The 16,133-nt window shown below is 46.1% G+C and overlaps 1 long non-coding RNA gene across 1 annotated transcript; it reads right to left on the bottom strand.

Moving 5' to 3' along the window:
• Positions 1-1,089: 1,089 nt before the first annotated feature.
• LOC129150497 (uncharacterized) lies at positions 1,090-15,530 on the bottom strand. Its single transcript, XR_008557250.1, has 4 exons — positions 14,710-15,530; positions 14,525-14,582; positions 10,025-10,210; positions 1,090-1,322 (listed from the first exon to the last, which is right to left on the bottom strand). It is a non-coding gene; the product is annotated as an uncharacterized LOC129150497 (long non-coding RNA).
• Positions 15,531-16,133: the final 603 nt, after the last annotated feature.

The following is a 16,133-nucleotide window of genomic DNA, read 5'->3' as shown; positions in this document are numbered from 1 at the left end:
AATCTCCAGTAGGGGGCATGCAGGAGGCAGCCGATCAATGATTCTCATCATTGATGCTTCTATCTCTCTCTCCCTCTCCCGTCCTCTCTGAAATCAATAAAAAAATATATTTTAAAAAGCCACAACCCAAGGGTATATTTCATAACTGAGTTGGGAACTTCTCCTGACTTAACCTTTGCCTCAGCGTGTGGTGCCCTAAAAGTGCCAGTGATCTCTTCCAAGAGCAGATCTCAGCACTGGCTGGCGCGCAGCTTGCAGATGCTTGGAGCAGGTCTCCCTGAGAGCATCACCGTCAAAGCAGGCCCCGCATCCATCACGGGCTCACTGCATCTGCGGGCAGGCCAGGCCTGCCGCCTGCCTTCACAGACCCTCCTGGCCAGGGCTGCTTCCCCGCACTCCCAGTGCTGCTTCCTTCCTGCCTTCCTGCCGTTCCTCTCAATTTCCTGACATTTAGCCAAATTGCATGATTAGTCAGCTATGGTTCAGTGTGCACTTCAGAATCAGGAGATGCAGAGGCCTGGGAGTTTGGCTGAGATTTAACTGGTCACTGAGCCAGAGGAGAGCTGAAAGCGCGCTGAGGGGGCAGATGGCTTTGTCACCTCTGGCTTTTTCGGGGGTCCTCCGCGGAGCTGGCTCTGGCCTGGCCGTGCATTGGGATCTCCGATGGCGCTGGTGGAGATGGGCATCTGCGAGCTGGGTGAGGGCGCCGAGTTACTGTGGTACAGCAGCCACACAGACCATCACCAGGAGCATCTAGCACTTGCCATGGAGCCTGGGGTAAGTGTGCCATGACTGTTCACTAAATAAAGAAATCAATGATTTCACCACAGAGAACACTGTGAGAGGGGGAAGAGGAAGTCTTTTATACTAGGAAGTGTAGATAACGAGGGTTTTGTTTGTTTTTATTCCCCCCCCGCCCTGGGAGTAATCACCCTTCCCACCCCAGCCTCCACCCTTTGAATGAAGGATGGCATGGAATAGGTAACAGAGATACATTTATCTTTTTGTTTCCTTCCCTGCAGTTTCTCTGCCATCAAAACTAAGCCACGACGAGTGGGAAAGAAGGGAAGCCCTTGCCAGCTGGAAGAAGGAGAGGAGAATGTTCTTTTCTTCGTGGGTGGACATCAAAACGAGAGGAGAGGGGGCATGAAGGGGCGGGAGGGCAAGGGGTCCGCTGTGAGTGTCCATCTGTTGCGGTGAGATGAGGCGTAGCCACAGCTTGAGGGGCAGACTTGTCAAGTACCGGTGGAGCCCGGAGCCCTCCTCACTGTCCCTGTCCCCTCCCCAGCTCAGCTCTTGGTCCTGAAATGTTTCCTGGGTCACTGTGGTTGGAAACTGAAAATGCAAATTAAAGAGCAAAAAACGAATGGCGCCAAAACAGTGCAGGCTGAGCTTGCCATCTGCGAGTTTTCAGAGTGATTCGCTTCCAACCTCCCCCCAGAGGCGGCTGACATTATTTTCTTAGGCAGAGCTTCCCATATCCTGGCCGCCTTCTTTGGCTGCCAGAAATAGAGCACGGGGTCGAGGAGCTTCCCCAGAGATCCGATCCATTCAGGAAGAACATTCTCTGTGGCCACCCAGGGCCCGGGCAGCCCTGGCTCCCGGGACGCGGTGAGCGTGCGAGCCGCTGTGCGGAGGAGGCCTCCCGAGGGCTGTGCAGCTGCACGTCCAGCAACATCAGCCCAGCGCACGCAGCCTTCCATGACCCCGTATTTCCTAATGGATCATTTCTTCATGGAGGATGCTAAGTTTTTCCTCCTTGCTTTCAACACCCTCCTTAATCTGACCCCACCCTGCTTATGCAACTTGTTTTGGCCTCAACATCTCACCCTCCGTCTGGTTGCCCCATTGGCTTATTTGTGAATTCCTCATCTTTCTTAGAATCTTCCAGGTCTCCTGACTCTCTTCCTTTCAGAACCCTGGTGGTGCTTATCACACATTAGTTATGCACGCTCTCCCAAAGCTCACCTTGGTCTCCCTGGTGTGGGTTTTGTTTTCCCCCAACTCATTTACAAAAACAATGAGGTCAGAGTCACTGCCCGATTCTTCCCTTTGGAGGCCTCTGTTGGTAAATGCAGATAAGGGCGAGCTTTCCCTGGGTTCAGGTCTTGGGTCTCATACCTGGGATCGAGCGCTTTTAGCTGCGACCTGGGACCCAGCACTTTAGCCATGGAACAGGGAGGGACAGCTAGTTCTTGGAAGGGTAGGAGGAATGGGGCAACCGCTGGCTGATAACTAGGTTGAACAATTCCTGGAAGTCGAATGCACACAAGCGAAACAGGTTCGTTAGCTATTAGGACTCCTGACCGCCCCCCCCCTTTTTTTTTTTGGTTAATCCTTACTTGAGGATTTGTTTTTTTCCTTATTGATTTTTAGAGAGAATGGAAGCAAGGGAGGTGGGAGAGAGAGAGAGAGAGAGAGAGAGAGAGAGAGAGAGAGAGAGAGAGAGAGAGTTGTTGCTGCCTGCACACGCCTGGACCCAAGCCGGGATCAGGCCTGAAATCCATGTACATGCCCTTGACCGGGAATTGAAGCTGGACCCTTCAATTCCCGGTCAAGGGCATGTACATGGATTTCAGTCCTTGGGTTGATGCTCTAACCACTGAGCAACTGGCCAGGGCTGTCCCTTCTTTTCATTTCTCTTCTCCCTTCAGGCTAGCTATAGGTTGGGGCTGAGAAAGCAACCACAGGCCGTGGTCCTTCTGGGGAGGGGTCCACCCACCTCACTATGTTGGGCTCCTGCCTGAGTGGGAAGGTTCTGTGTGAAGGCAAGAGCATTTGCCACAGAAATTGTGCTTCTGGAAATCTGGCTGCAGTAGACACCCATCTGAGCACCTGTACCTCTGAGGCAGGAAGGCAAGCCTCCTCTCTCTGCATGTCTGCACTCCACTTCCTCCTGTTGGCCGAAAGAGAAGTGGGGGAAGCCCAGCCAGAGCAGCTGCAACAGCTTCTGCTACTCCAAGGGTGCAGAGGGGGACAGCCCTTCAGCTTCCCCGCCTAAGCAGCCCTCCCCCGGGAATGCCCCGACCTGCTTTTCCTTCCCCAGTGTGCCCTCCTCCTTCCCAAGAACCTGCTGATTAGCACCCACTTCATTTCTCAAAGGAGAAGGCGGAACTCTTAGCTCTGTCCAGGGACACACAACTAGGGGTCCCACATGACACTGGGCAGCAGGATAAGACCCTTCCCCCCAGTTTAGGGACTGGTCAACCCTGGGGTAGAGGAGGTGGGAGGGGGCAGAGGATGGGAAGGAAATCCCCTTGAGAACCAAAGTTCCTCCATCTCAGATTCTTCCCTTTGACCTTGGGTCTCTAGGTTGCAGTGTCCACTTGCTGCCAAGGACTGTGGGGGCCATGAGCTTGGACCGATGGCTGGGGGGTGGGATGTTGGAGAGAGTGGAGGGTGGTGGCAAGGGTCAAATTTGTTGGGAAAAAAATACCTTAAAATGTTTGCCCTCTGCTACTCTGTTGTAGGGCACAGCTCCCATTTCTAAGCCCTAATTTTGGGCTCATTTGCACTAGTTCTGCCATCGGAGGTGCAAGAGGTGGAAGCAAAGTCCTCTGAGCTTTACAGAGGCTCTACTTCATGCTATGTTGAGCCCTTCATACCTGTCATCATGTTCTCACAGCCACTTGCCGAAGCATATATATATATCCTATATAATAAAAGGCTAATATGCAAATAGACTGAATGGTGGAACAACTGGAACAACCGGACAACCAACCAACCAGTCCCTATGATGTGCACTGACCACCAGGGGGCGTTCGTGGAACATGGTGGGCATTGGCTGTGGTGGGATGCTAGAGCAGGTGAGTGGGGGCACCAGGCCAAGGCAGGGCGCTGTCTGCTGTCATTGGGGCAAGCATTTGGTGGTTACTGAAAATTCTTTGCTCCTGCATGCTGTGATCCCGCCCAGCACTTGCACCTGCTGCTGGCACCGGCCCCGCTTGTACCTTCTGCCAGCGCTGGCCTTGCTTGCACCTGTAGCTGGCTCTGGAGCCACCGTTTGCACCTGCTGTCAGTGCCCGGCACTGGTCCCGAACACTTGGCATCATCAGGGGATGCAAGTGGCGGCTGCTGGCCTTGATCTCTCCTGAGGGCTTCTCCACCTCCCCCTGCTCCTGAGGGGCAATCAGGGCAGCAGCCTCTGCTCGCACCTGCTGCTGGTGCTGGCCCCAATTGCTCTGTTCTGTCAGTGGGTGCTAGTGGGGCCAGCACCATCAGCGCATGGAAGCGGTGGTGATGGGAGCCAGGCTGCCAGCAGAAGGGGGACTGGGGACCACGGTGGGAAGGGCAGGGTGGGGGTGTGGAGGATGGGCTGAGACCCACCCCTGTGCCTACCACAGCTTTGTGGCCCACAGTTTCTTTCAAGGTACACAAATTCGTGCACTGGGCCCCTAGGATGTGTGTGTGTATGTGTATATATATATATATGCATATATATCACACACACAAAACAATGAGGGCCGAGAGAAGGTGACTTGTTCCTGACAGTGGTCTCCACAGCCCCTTCTGCAGTCCTTCTCTCAGTCATGCCCTCCCTCACTCCATTCCTGTCTTCTCAGCTGTCCACACCACATCACCAAGCCCCACAATTTCTTAAGTCCTTTGCCCCAGCCAGTCCCTCTACCTGGGACACTCTTCACTTGGATAACCCAAATAGTTCCTTGGCTAATTCCTCCCATCCTTGTGCCTTCACTACAATCTGTTCTCAGTGAGGTGCACCCTGACCACCTATCTTCATACGCATTGTATGCATCATTCCAAGCACTCTTGATTGTCTTACCCCATCCCACATTTACATTTTCCTGTAGTTCTCATCTTCTAGCACTTGTGCAATTTCCTCATTTATGAAGACTTTTTTATCTTCTGCTAGAATGTAAGCTGCCTGGGAAAAGGGGGTGAGGTCTGTTTGTCTACTGGTGTCTCCAAAGCACTTGGGATAGTGATTGACACATGGTAGGCACTCCATCAATAGCTAAGACATCAATTTAATGAAAGGTGACCCTAGCGTTGATCCAGCAAGAGGCAGAGCTGGATTTGAACTCCAAAGCTGGTCATCCTGCTTCCCCACCTCAGAACCCATGGCCTGTCTCGGTGGAGAGCACATTAGTGGCTGCTCAAGAGATGCCTGTGAATTAGATTTCCCCATCAGACCGCTCCCTGCTAGCAGAGATACTAGAACTCTGTGTGTGAACACAGGGCCTTGCCTTGTTTTTCCTGGGTGACAGGTGTGCTGGAATCCTGCACGTCCTGATGAGGTGGCATGTCCCTGGTCACAGAGCACTAAGCTTTATGGTCCCTGGGAGTGTCCGGAATGAACCCTCTTTGAAAACAACACAAGCTGTTGGGCCCATGCTGGGTGCTCAAGACATATGCTTATGAACTCTCCAAGCAAAGACACCTGTCAAATCCAGAATTGGCTCCCGGCCTTGCTCAAAAGACTGGCTCTCTAGGAAATGATGGAGGAACACAGCTGGGGCTTGTAAGGCATGAGCTGGAGGTGCCAGGGCAGGACAGAGCCTGGGAGGGTGTGAGGGAAAGCCCGTAGAGCAGGGACACCAGGCACTAATTACCTGGGTGGCTGCTCTCTGGGCAGAAATGCAGCTCAGCCCCTGAGGGTTGGGTTGCTACGGTGGTTTTGTCATTTTTGTTTTTAATTAGGGTCTAAAAATGGATCTTAGTTCCTGTGAAGAAACTCCATAATGTGAGGGCAGAATTGGGCCAACTGGGTAGACTGGCTTTGAGGATGCAAGCATTTCACTGCTTCTCCCACGATCAGGTCCCTCAGGACAGACCCTCTCCTGGACTCTCGCTCACCTGACCCTTTTACTTGTTATGCTTGTGGTTCTGGTTTCTGTTTTGTTTTTCTTGTTTTTGTTCCTGTTATTAGCTGACCTTGTTTATGTTGGAATTAAGGACAATTTTCATCCTAATCTCAACATCTTGGTGATAGAAAGTTACACATTATATGGATTCCGGGTGAAAGGGAACAGTCATATTTAGTCTCACACGTACTGGCTCACTGTGTGTATTTCTAGGATAGCCCCGGAATTAATGTTTTAATGAACACTCCAACTGCTCAGGAATGCCATTCTGGAACATATTAACCCAGAGAGCAGCCAGTTAAGCTGGTATTTGGTCAACAACAAGCATTTCTTCCCCACAAAAGACTGTAATGGTATTAATTTAACATTTCCTAGCTTGTGGCATCTATTTTGACATAAATCTTTATACAGAGATCGATTACACATATAACTATAAAACAGGATTTGGGGAAATATTTTGATGAGGAAAATCAGAACACAAACACAAATCAGGCCTTGGCTGGTAACTTACAAGAAAACCAATGCATGTTCTGGGAATAGCACTTGGAGGTTGGGGGGCTGGGTAAGAAAGGTGAAGGGATTAAACAACAAATAAAACAAAATAAATTCATAGACACAGACAACATTATGGTGATTACTAGAGTGCAAGGGGGTTAGGGGAGGTAGAAGAGGGTAAAGGGAATAAATAGAGATGGAAGGAGACTTGACTTTGGGTGGTGAATACAGACTACCATATACAGATGATGTATTATAGAATTATACACCTGAAATCTATATAATTTTAATAACCAACTAGGGGCCCAGTGCATGAATTTGTGCACCTTGAAAGGAACTGTGGGCTGTGAGGCTGTGGTGGGCACAGGGGCAGGTCTCTGCCCATCCTCCGCTTCCCCACCTGGCCCCTCCTGCCATGGCCCTTGGTTCCCTGTCTGCCGGCAGCCCTGCTCCCGCCGCCGCTGCTCCCACTTGCTGACGGTGCCAGCCCTGCTCGCACCTGCTCATGGCACGGAGCAATTGGGGCCGGCACCATCAGCAGGTGGGAGCGGCGGCTGCTTCCCCGATTGCTCCTCAGGAGCAGGGGGAGGTGGAGAAGCCCTGAGGGGCAATCAGGGCTGGCAGCCACTGCTCGCACCCGCTGATGGCACCAAGTGATCGGGACTGGTGCCAGGTGCCAGCAGCGGGTGCGAGCGGTGGCTCCAGCGCCAGCTGCAGGTGTGAGTGGGGCCTGCGCCGACAGTGGGTGTGAGCAGCTGGCAGGACCGCGGCATGTGGGAACAAAGAATTTTCAGTAACCACCAGAGGCTAACCCCGATGACAGTGACTGGTGCCCCGCCTTGGTCTGGAGCCCCCGCTCACCTGCTCCACCATCCCGTTGCGGCTGATGCCCACCATGTTCTGTGGTCTGCCGTCTGCTGCTGATGCCTGCCATGTTCTGCGCACGCCCCCTGGTGGTCAGCGCATGTCATAGTGACTGGTTGTTCCACTGATCGGTCTATTTGCATATCAGCCTTTTATTATATAGGATGTCAGCACAATAAATTCGATAATTTTTTTTTTTTTAAAGAAAATGAGCTTAATGAAAAGAAACTACCTCTTTGTGATTTCCCATTGCAAGATGCTGGTGTCTGCAGATAATCTCAGTACTTGCAATGAGCATGGCATTGTTTTAGTTAATTCTGGGTGATTTAGTTTTGCTCCCAATGGATATACATTTCCTTCATGAGTTGCTTTGTAACAGAAGATCTCAAAGTATGCTGTAGGATTCAGATTGTCACTGTTTGTTTAACAAATAAATACAACAAATCTCTTAATCAGCACCCTGGTGACTTGAGAGAATACGTATACATGGTTTCCCAGCGTGGGAAGCTTGCCAGGATGCAATGTGCCCCTGGCCCAGACTGCCTGGTCTAGCAGAAAATGTACAGAGTGTCACACATAGTAGCAACTGCCTTTGATATATGTGCATCACGGTATTCTAGTAAAAGCTACCAAATGAATTAAAAAAAAAGTTCACCTCTTCATCTTACATTAAGTAGGATCACAGAGGGAAAATGAGCCATTTTAGCAGAATTCTCTAGATCCAAGCAGTGCAACAAGCTCCGAGGTTAACTGAACCAACTGCGTATATTTGTTAACTGTAGCATCTATCTTAAACAGCAGTTTCCAATCCTTTTTAGGCCAGAGACTCTCTTCCACCCCCTAGAGAATCTTGTTAAAGTTTTAGATCTTTATCCCTGAAAAATGTACATATACTCGCAGACCCCAGGCATGGAGCCCTTGGTCAACAATCAGTTATCGGACACCATGCCATGAGTATCTTGTGTTTCTGTTCTTTGGTGTGCACTCTGGAAATGTGCCCAAATTGGCTGTTTACATTGAAACATGTGCACACAATACATACACATATGAATGACATTTCCCCATTAGAATGTTTAAATGAAATAATGTGTGTGAAGATATGTCATAAAAAGCCAAATGTGAGCCCTAGCTGGTTTGGCTCAGTAGATAGAGGGTTGGCCTGTGGATTGAAAGGTCCCAGGTTCGATTCTAGTCAAGGGCATATGCCCGGGTTGTGGGCTCAACCCCTAGTGGGGTGTGTGTGTGTGTGTGTGCAGGAGGCAGCCGATCAATGGTTCTTTCTCATCATTGATGTTTCTATCTCTCTTTTCCCTCTCCCTTCCTCTCTGAAATCAGTAAAAAATATATTTAAAAAAAGCCAAATGTGAGTGTTGATGTTATTATTATTATTATTATTATTATTATTTGCATTGGCCATTTAAAAATTCAGCAATAAAGCTGTTGGTTGATGTTGAGGCTAATATTTATTTTATAAAAACTGCTCTAAAACATGACCTTTCCATTTTTATAGTCCAAAATACCTCTTTATTCCTGTTTCTTTCTTATGATTCATTTAAAAAATTACCACATGCTTACACTCCAATTTTGTAGGACAGGTAGTTTTGGGTGTGTCCATTCTATAAAAAACAACAACAAAAAACCCCACTTCTCTGCAGTCCTCTGATAGGCTTGCACCTGACTGTAACTCCAACAGAGGTCTTGCCAAAAGCAATCCAATTCTGATCTGAATTAGTCATTTTATTAATTACATTTTAAGCAAGCCGATTACTTGTTTGACTGATTTCTTGTTATAAATCATTAAAGTTCATTAATATTCTGAATTATATATCCTACTTCCTGCACACTGGAAATAACACCAGACACCACTTTGCCTGGATTGGTTCTGAAGGATCCCTGCTGCAACCACACTCTCACGTGTGACTTCGGAAGTCGTAATCATTCAAGAATAATTTCTGAGCTGGATAATTCTTTCTTTTCCCCTTGCGCCTTCTGTTCTAAAGAGCCCTTAGGAGTGTTGTCTAAATGAAATTCTTAGAGTTGGGCAGAAAATAACTTACGAAAGGGATAGCTTTGTCCTAGCATATGGTTTATAGATAGCGAGAGTTTGGCTTACCATTTGGGAAGGAGGGGTAAGGAATGGGAGGAACTGGGGACCGGAGAAACAGACTGAGAGAAGAGTGGGGAGAGAAATGATGTGTACTTCCCATTCGGAAAAATAGCATCCTAGCTGAGTAAAATTAGATTTGAACCAGTGCGTTTATGCCAAATCTTCCCTAAAGAAAGATCTCTCGATATAGATACATCTGTGGAATGCCTGAAAGAGGGAGTGCCTTCTATTGAGATGGATTGAACTCAGAAGGAAAAGAACAAAAATTATATTCATACTGTCTTAGTCCATTCAGGCTGCTTAACAAACGCTCATAGACTGGGTGGCTTATGAACAACCTCTCACAGTTCTGGAGGTTGGGAAGTATAAGGTCAAGGTACTGGCACTTTCAGTTTCTTGTGAGGGCCCTATTCTTGGTTCATAGGCTTTGTGCTATGTCCTCACATGGTGAAAGGGGTGAGGACGCTCTGTGGGGTCTCTTTTATGAGGGCACTAATCCCATTCATGGGGGCTCCACCCTCATGACCTAAACACCTCCCCAAATCCCCACCTCCAAATACTATCACTTTGAAAATTAGGTTTCAACATATAAATTTTTGAGGGGGGCTGTCACAAATATTTGGTCTACAGCACATACTCATTTATTAGATGCTTATTTTATACTATGAGCTAAAGTCAAGTATTAACAGGCATCATTATAATATTTTTCTATGAAAAGAAAAAGATAACTTACATATTCTTTTCCAGCCAATTGATTTTGGATTTTAAGGTTGTTCCAGTTTGTCCTTGTACTGAAAATTTGTTCCCTCCAATCTCTTAAATTGGATATTATGGTTATCTCAACTTTTGAAATAACACAGAGTAGCAACAACTAGCTGATAATAAGTGAGCAAAGATGAGAAAAGCTCCACTCCCATTCCTGTAAAAATGACAAAAAAGCTTAAATTCTGGACCCACAAAGTATTGCAAAACAACCTCATTCCACAACAAAATTATCAAACTTGGCAACAGTGACTGGGGATATTAATTTCTGACCGAATTGTAGTGTAGACCAGCTTATACTTATTTAATCTGTAAAGTCAAATTGCTTTTGACAGGTTATTTTGTTCTAAATCACTAGTAGAGAGAGATAGACTGGCAACAAATAAATGCAGTAAAATGTAATAAGTACACCTGTTGAAGCTTATCCAAGCTGTTAACAGAGCAAAATGAAGAAGACAGGGAAAGGTTCAGAGGTGACATCTGAACTGGGCTTAGAAGGGTAGGCTTTGTCATTTAACCCCAGTGAGGAATACAAAACAAGATGACTGAAAATGTCTTCTCTCTGAGTGGTTAAAAAAACACCACAGGGTTCTGTGCTGATGAGTAGTACTATTAAACTAATAGAGTCAGAACCTTAAAAAAAAAAAGAAGCTTAAGTTCTATCCCTTGCATGATCATTTAGCTTTTATCATTTTTATGCTGCACTAAGTAGGATATAAAACTAGGCTGATGTATTTGGGTTGGCAGATAAAGGCTTAGAAAGTGCTAATATCAGTCATGTGAAAATTTGGAGTTAAAATCATTTGTGATCCAAAGCAGGTTGGCCAAGGTTTAATCATTGACATCTAAAGAGTATTGTTTTGATGGCCATGCCTTTGACAGGTTTTATTTGAGGCCTACCTGTCTTGCTATTCTCTGACAGCAAGCAAGTCCTTCATGGAGACATAAATTTCCTTCTCTCAAGCCTACTCTTTTACTGAAAGCACCTGTTAAACTTTTTTGAACTTTCATGGATGGGCAGATGTGGCTTCTCACTAGCTAATTCAATACTGAGATATGAAAGCTCAAAAATATGTCAAATATATTTGCTGTGTAGCTCAGGGGTGATGCATAGATCATTGCACTCGAGGCTCTCTGTCAGTTCTAGGATCTGGTAGTCTTGAGGATTATTTTTTTCAATAAAGATGTCTCAAGCTAAGCAGAGGTCCTAAATGACGAGTCTAGCTATTGTCACTTTTGCCAGTAATTCACCTACTTTCTTTCATAAATGTTATTCCTCAGCTTCTACATCTCAGGGAACTACATTTCCCAGACTCCCTTGCCCTGCTTTCTGTAATCTTGACCAATGGGAGGTATTTATGGAAGATTGGAAAGTAGGAGACAGAGAAACCAGGGTATTTCTCCCATTGGTTGTGCTTTTAGTGGTGTTTCAAACAGCAGCTACATCACCTTCATGATTCTAGCTTCTGTTGAACTATTTCTCCCCTCCTGATCTCAGTTCCTGTTGGCCGGTCCTCCATTGTAGACCTAGTTCATGCTCTGGCCATTTCTGGTCTCTGGTAACATTACCTCCGCCTTGTGTCTTTCTGACTCAGGCCCCAGACGGTGGCATCCTGCAGCTGCTGATTTCTGACTTTCCCTGAGAATTCACCATCCCTCTGGCTTCTCAGCTCTCCTATCACTTATGCAATTAAGTTCCTGTGTTGAATTTCTTCTTTTTGAGACAGAATGATACACCGCTTGTGATAATCACAAAGACAACGACCACAAAAGAACACACACAACAAATTAGTTCACATTGTGATGCCTGCTTCTGAGGCTTCTATCTAGGAATCTTGGCATCTTAACTATCAGGCTCACAGAGAAAGGAGGTTTCCCTGTCTTCCCTTTGAGATGTGGGGCACGCCAGTAGCTAATCACAGGTCCCAGGGCAGTTCCTAATGTATACTGGGGAGCAGCCAAGTGACCTCTGCCCAGCGGAGTCGTAGCTGGCCCTTGGTCTTGGATTTCCATCTCAGGAGGAAAAATACAATCTCATTGCCAAATGGATGTCTTTTCCTGCTTCTAGCTCTTAATAGAAATATCATGGGCAAAAAAACAATATAACATATTTGCAGGGTTGGGGAAGGAAATGCATGTCTCAGTTTTCCCTTTACAGTCTTTATTCTAAAATAGAATAAAACATTTACTTTAGAGAGTATTCATGAATCATTTTAAACAAAAACTCTTCTACAGTTAATCAATAGATAAAGACTCTTGAGAAGTCTTCGCTCCTGCCTGGACGTGCTGAAACTCCTAGTTAAAGAATGAGCTGTGTACACAAGCCAAGAATGCTTTCTGGCTTGGCAGTCTTTTCTGATCTTTGGGAGAGGTTAAAAGCCCAGATATGCAATGTGGAAATTTTGAAACTTCTCCTTAATGCAGTCCTCATTATGTGAAGGGGACCAGAAAGAAGAAAACAATCTATCCTCTACTTCTTCAGAGCTGCAAAATAAATCTAAGCTCTTGCTAGAATTCACGATGTTTATTTACCTTTTAATCACGGTTTTGACACACTATATGGTTTTTATCTAGTGTTTAATGGAATCCTGCATATTGATTTATAATTGTGACAAATGTCACTTTCAGATTTTTCAGGGACTGATTCATCGCCCTGGGAGCCTTTGTTTTTCTGTCTGCCGTGTGCTCATTTATATCAGCACCTCCCCTAGATGCCAGAGACAAGAAGATAAGGTGGAGGAGGGTGAACGTTCTAATCAGTCATTTTTGTCACCTGTAGGAATGCTTGAGGAAAGGCCCCCTGAGAAAAGGAAGATGAGAAAGAACACCGCAATATAAATAATAACGGATTTGCTTTAGTTCCAGAATCCTTTGTCCTGTGATTAGAAGATTACAGAAGGGCTGCCATCACCACAGCAGTTATTTTTTGTTGACATCACTGGGAGTGTCCCTTAAGTGTCTCATTGACCAGATGCCAGCCCCCGATGTGTGAGCGTGCCAGTGAGCAGTCTTCATCTATGATGGATAAAGCAAGCAAGCAAGCAAGCAAACAAACAACGCATCCCCCACAAACACAACAGGGCGAACCCCAACAGCCCTGAGAGTATCTGACGTGTCTGCTGATCTTACTAACAGCGTGGAGTCCAGAAGCAATTACAGTGGAGGGGTACAGCTCAGGCTCCTGGGGTTTTCCCTGAGACAGCTGATATATTATGAACATACTACAAGATGACAAGTGGCCTATTTTCGGTGAATCTGCTTTTGCAAGTACAGTGATGAAAATTTTCTAATGACAGCTCATAATTAGGCATCTTGCAGTTAAGGTAAACACTAGATTATTTATCCCCTCAATATAAGCTCTGCATTCCACTGTGCAGGTAGCTGCACCCCTGAGTTAGCAGGTCCTGGCAGGGGCTGTGTTCTCTTGCAGGAAAACTTAAGGTGAAAACTGTGTCTATATTTTTGGAAGGAACGTTTGCAACTTTTTCTCCATTTCTTAACAATTTGTTCACTCTTTATCGAATGATTTCTGAGTGCCTCTTATATATATAGGATAAAAGGATGCAATTGGGTTGAAACAAATATGTGCCAGATGCCGTATTACATCCTGTATTTATATGAATGACTAAGTCACGGCACCTTCCTTTTTCTAGTCTTCAGCTCCATGAAAACAAGAAGAAAATCTCTTGCTCCCTGCTGAATCCCTAGGGTAGTGTCCAGAGCATTCTTGGTGCTTAATAAATGTTGTGATAGAATGAATAAATGAATGGGAACCCATAGTGACACCATAGTGTGCTGCATGTGAATAGAAATTTGCATAAAGTCCTTAAGAGTCCCAGAAGTGCAAGAATAAGCTGGGGGACCAGAGAGGCAGACAGGCAGGCATTTCCCAAGAAGAGGAAAAGACTGGGAGGGGCATTTCAGGCAGAGTGCAGGAGAGTGCAGGTCAGCAGAGGGTGGCATGGCGGGGGAGAGGGAACCCTGAGCGCTTGGTTAGGCAGAACCTGAGGGCAGGACTGCAAGCCCCTCTTCAGAAGCCAAGTCTTACATTCCTGTGGAGGAGAGCAGAAGAAAAGGAAGGGTTCTTCTCACAGAATTCATGTCCCCAACGCTGTGGAAACTAAGGTTTTCTTGGGGTGGATGGGTAGAGACAGGTTAAGTAGACTCAGAATCAAAATCACTCTTTGTGTTTTTCTTTGGATGTGATTAGTTTTCAGTCACTAGAAGTGATTTTTAAACATATAAGCTGATTTTGGAAGCAATACTGGCGCTTTCAGAAATTATTCCTTCCCAATTCATAAAATTGATTTGTTAAAAAAAAGGGAAAAAAAATTGATTTGTTGGTTTTCAAAGCTACTCTGGGATGGAATAAAACTAAAATTTAAATGGAGCTCTTAACGTGCAGTCATTATTTTATTTTCACTGGACTATTTCAATAGATCAATGACACGATCGATAATAGTGTTCTTACCAGTGCAACAATCAGGCAGGTTGATCCTTTATTTCTTCTACAAATGCGAAAGGAAAACCTGTTTTTTAGAAAAAGAAAGAAAGTAAAAAAGTGAAAAGGTCTTCCATTAGTGCACAATACAGGTGTGAAGACAGAGCAGACTATTTCTGTCTTCTCATGTCAGAAAGCGAATGCTAAACTCTGACCTTGGAAGATGAGCCAGAGCATGTGTTTGCAGCAGTTTGCCTGAAGGACGGCATCCAAAACCCGGGGGCTGTTGGAACCAGCAAGTGAAATAATCGCACACGTGTTGTCATAGCAGAACACGCTGGCAGCTTGCCAACGTGGAGCAGCAAGGCTTCTTTCCCAGGATGTAAGAGCTGCAATCAGGGTCTGGAACTCAGGGTTGAAGGCCGGATCCTGCTAGGTGGAGAGCTAAGAACGTTCACCTACATGAGCAATTTTAATCCTCAGGGAGTGGGTATTATTGGCCCCACTTCACAGATGAGGAAACTTAAGGTTTGAAGTCTTATAATTCAGGTGTGGTGGTCCCTAGTCCATGGATGGGAAACTCCTGGTTTGGGTACTGCTGGTTCCTGCTCCAGGTTCCCACAACAGACATGGTTCAGGGCAGAGCCCAGCGGCTGTCCCTGGACTGATCGCTCCTCTCTATTTACAGATGAGGAAACCGAGATGTGAAGACTTGAGTGCTTGTTCCGAATCACACAGGAAGTTCAAAACAGAGATAAGTTTGGAATTCAGTTGTCTTGATTCCTAGTGAGGTGTGCTTACCATCGTATAAATCCAAATATATATAGATCCTTATCAAAGTATAGGTCCAAATGCATCTACACTTTCTACCCCTTCTATACTGCACCAGGTAAAGAGACTAGAGGGCCTTAATCCTATCTAATAAAGACAGAATATGCAAATTGACCGTAACTCCACGACAAATATGGCGGCACCCACAACCAGTAAGGAGGGAATATGCAAATTGACGCAACAAGGTGAGAGGCAGAAGGCGGCTCTGGGCCGGAGCGGAGGCGGTGCCGGCAGCCAGGGGAAGGAAGGCCTATTCTTGCACGAATTTTCGTGCATCGGGCCTCTAGTTTATTATAATGGCGGTATTTAAAATGTATATAATTTTGCAGGGCCTGGCTGAGACTAAGTCACAAAGTTACCAATTTGGGACTAGCAAGCCGAAAGTGTGACTAGCTGTGGAATGTACTCAGGGTTTATTTAACTGGTGAGGTGGAAGTGTTGTACTGAATGGCAGAGTGGTGATGACATTTTCCACACAGAAGGGAGACCTCGCTCGTTCTGGTATTTACTAAGTGGAGTCACAACAAGCAAGAGGCCATGTCTGTGAAGTGGGACCCACAGCACTGCAGCTACTTAGAGAAGTTGACATTGTGGCCTCCCATCCCAGTTCTAGGAGATGATTCTAAGCCTGTTTCCACTTTCCACAAAGTACTCCAAGACAGTCAGAAAGTCGAGAACAAACTTCCCCAGATTTTGTGAATTAGGGTCATTTACTTCTTTCCCCTAAGAAAATTAAAAGCAAAGCAAAACAAAATACTCTCAGGTGCCAGTCATTTTGAAAAATATGATTTGAAAAGCTGTGCATGTT

The sequence above is a fragment of the Eptesicus fuscus genome, chromosome 10, assembly GCF_027574615.1.
Source record: "Eptesicus fuscus isolate TK198812 chromosome 10, DD_ASM_mEF_20220401, whole genome shotgun sequence".
Taxonomy (NCBI): domain Eukaryota; kingdom Metazoa; phylum Chordata; class Mammalia; order Chiroptera; family Vespertilionidae; genus Eptesicus; species Eptesicus fuscus.
Note: the sequence above shows the minus strand (reverse complement) of the source record. Positions and strands in the feature narration are given on the sequence as shown.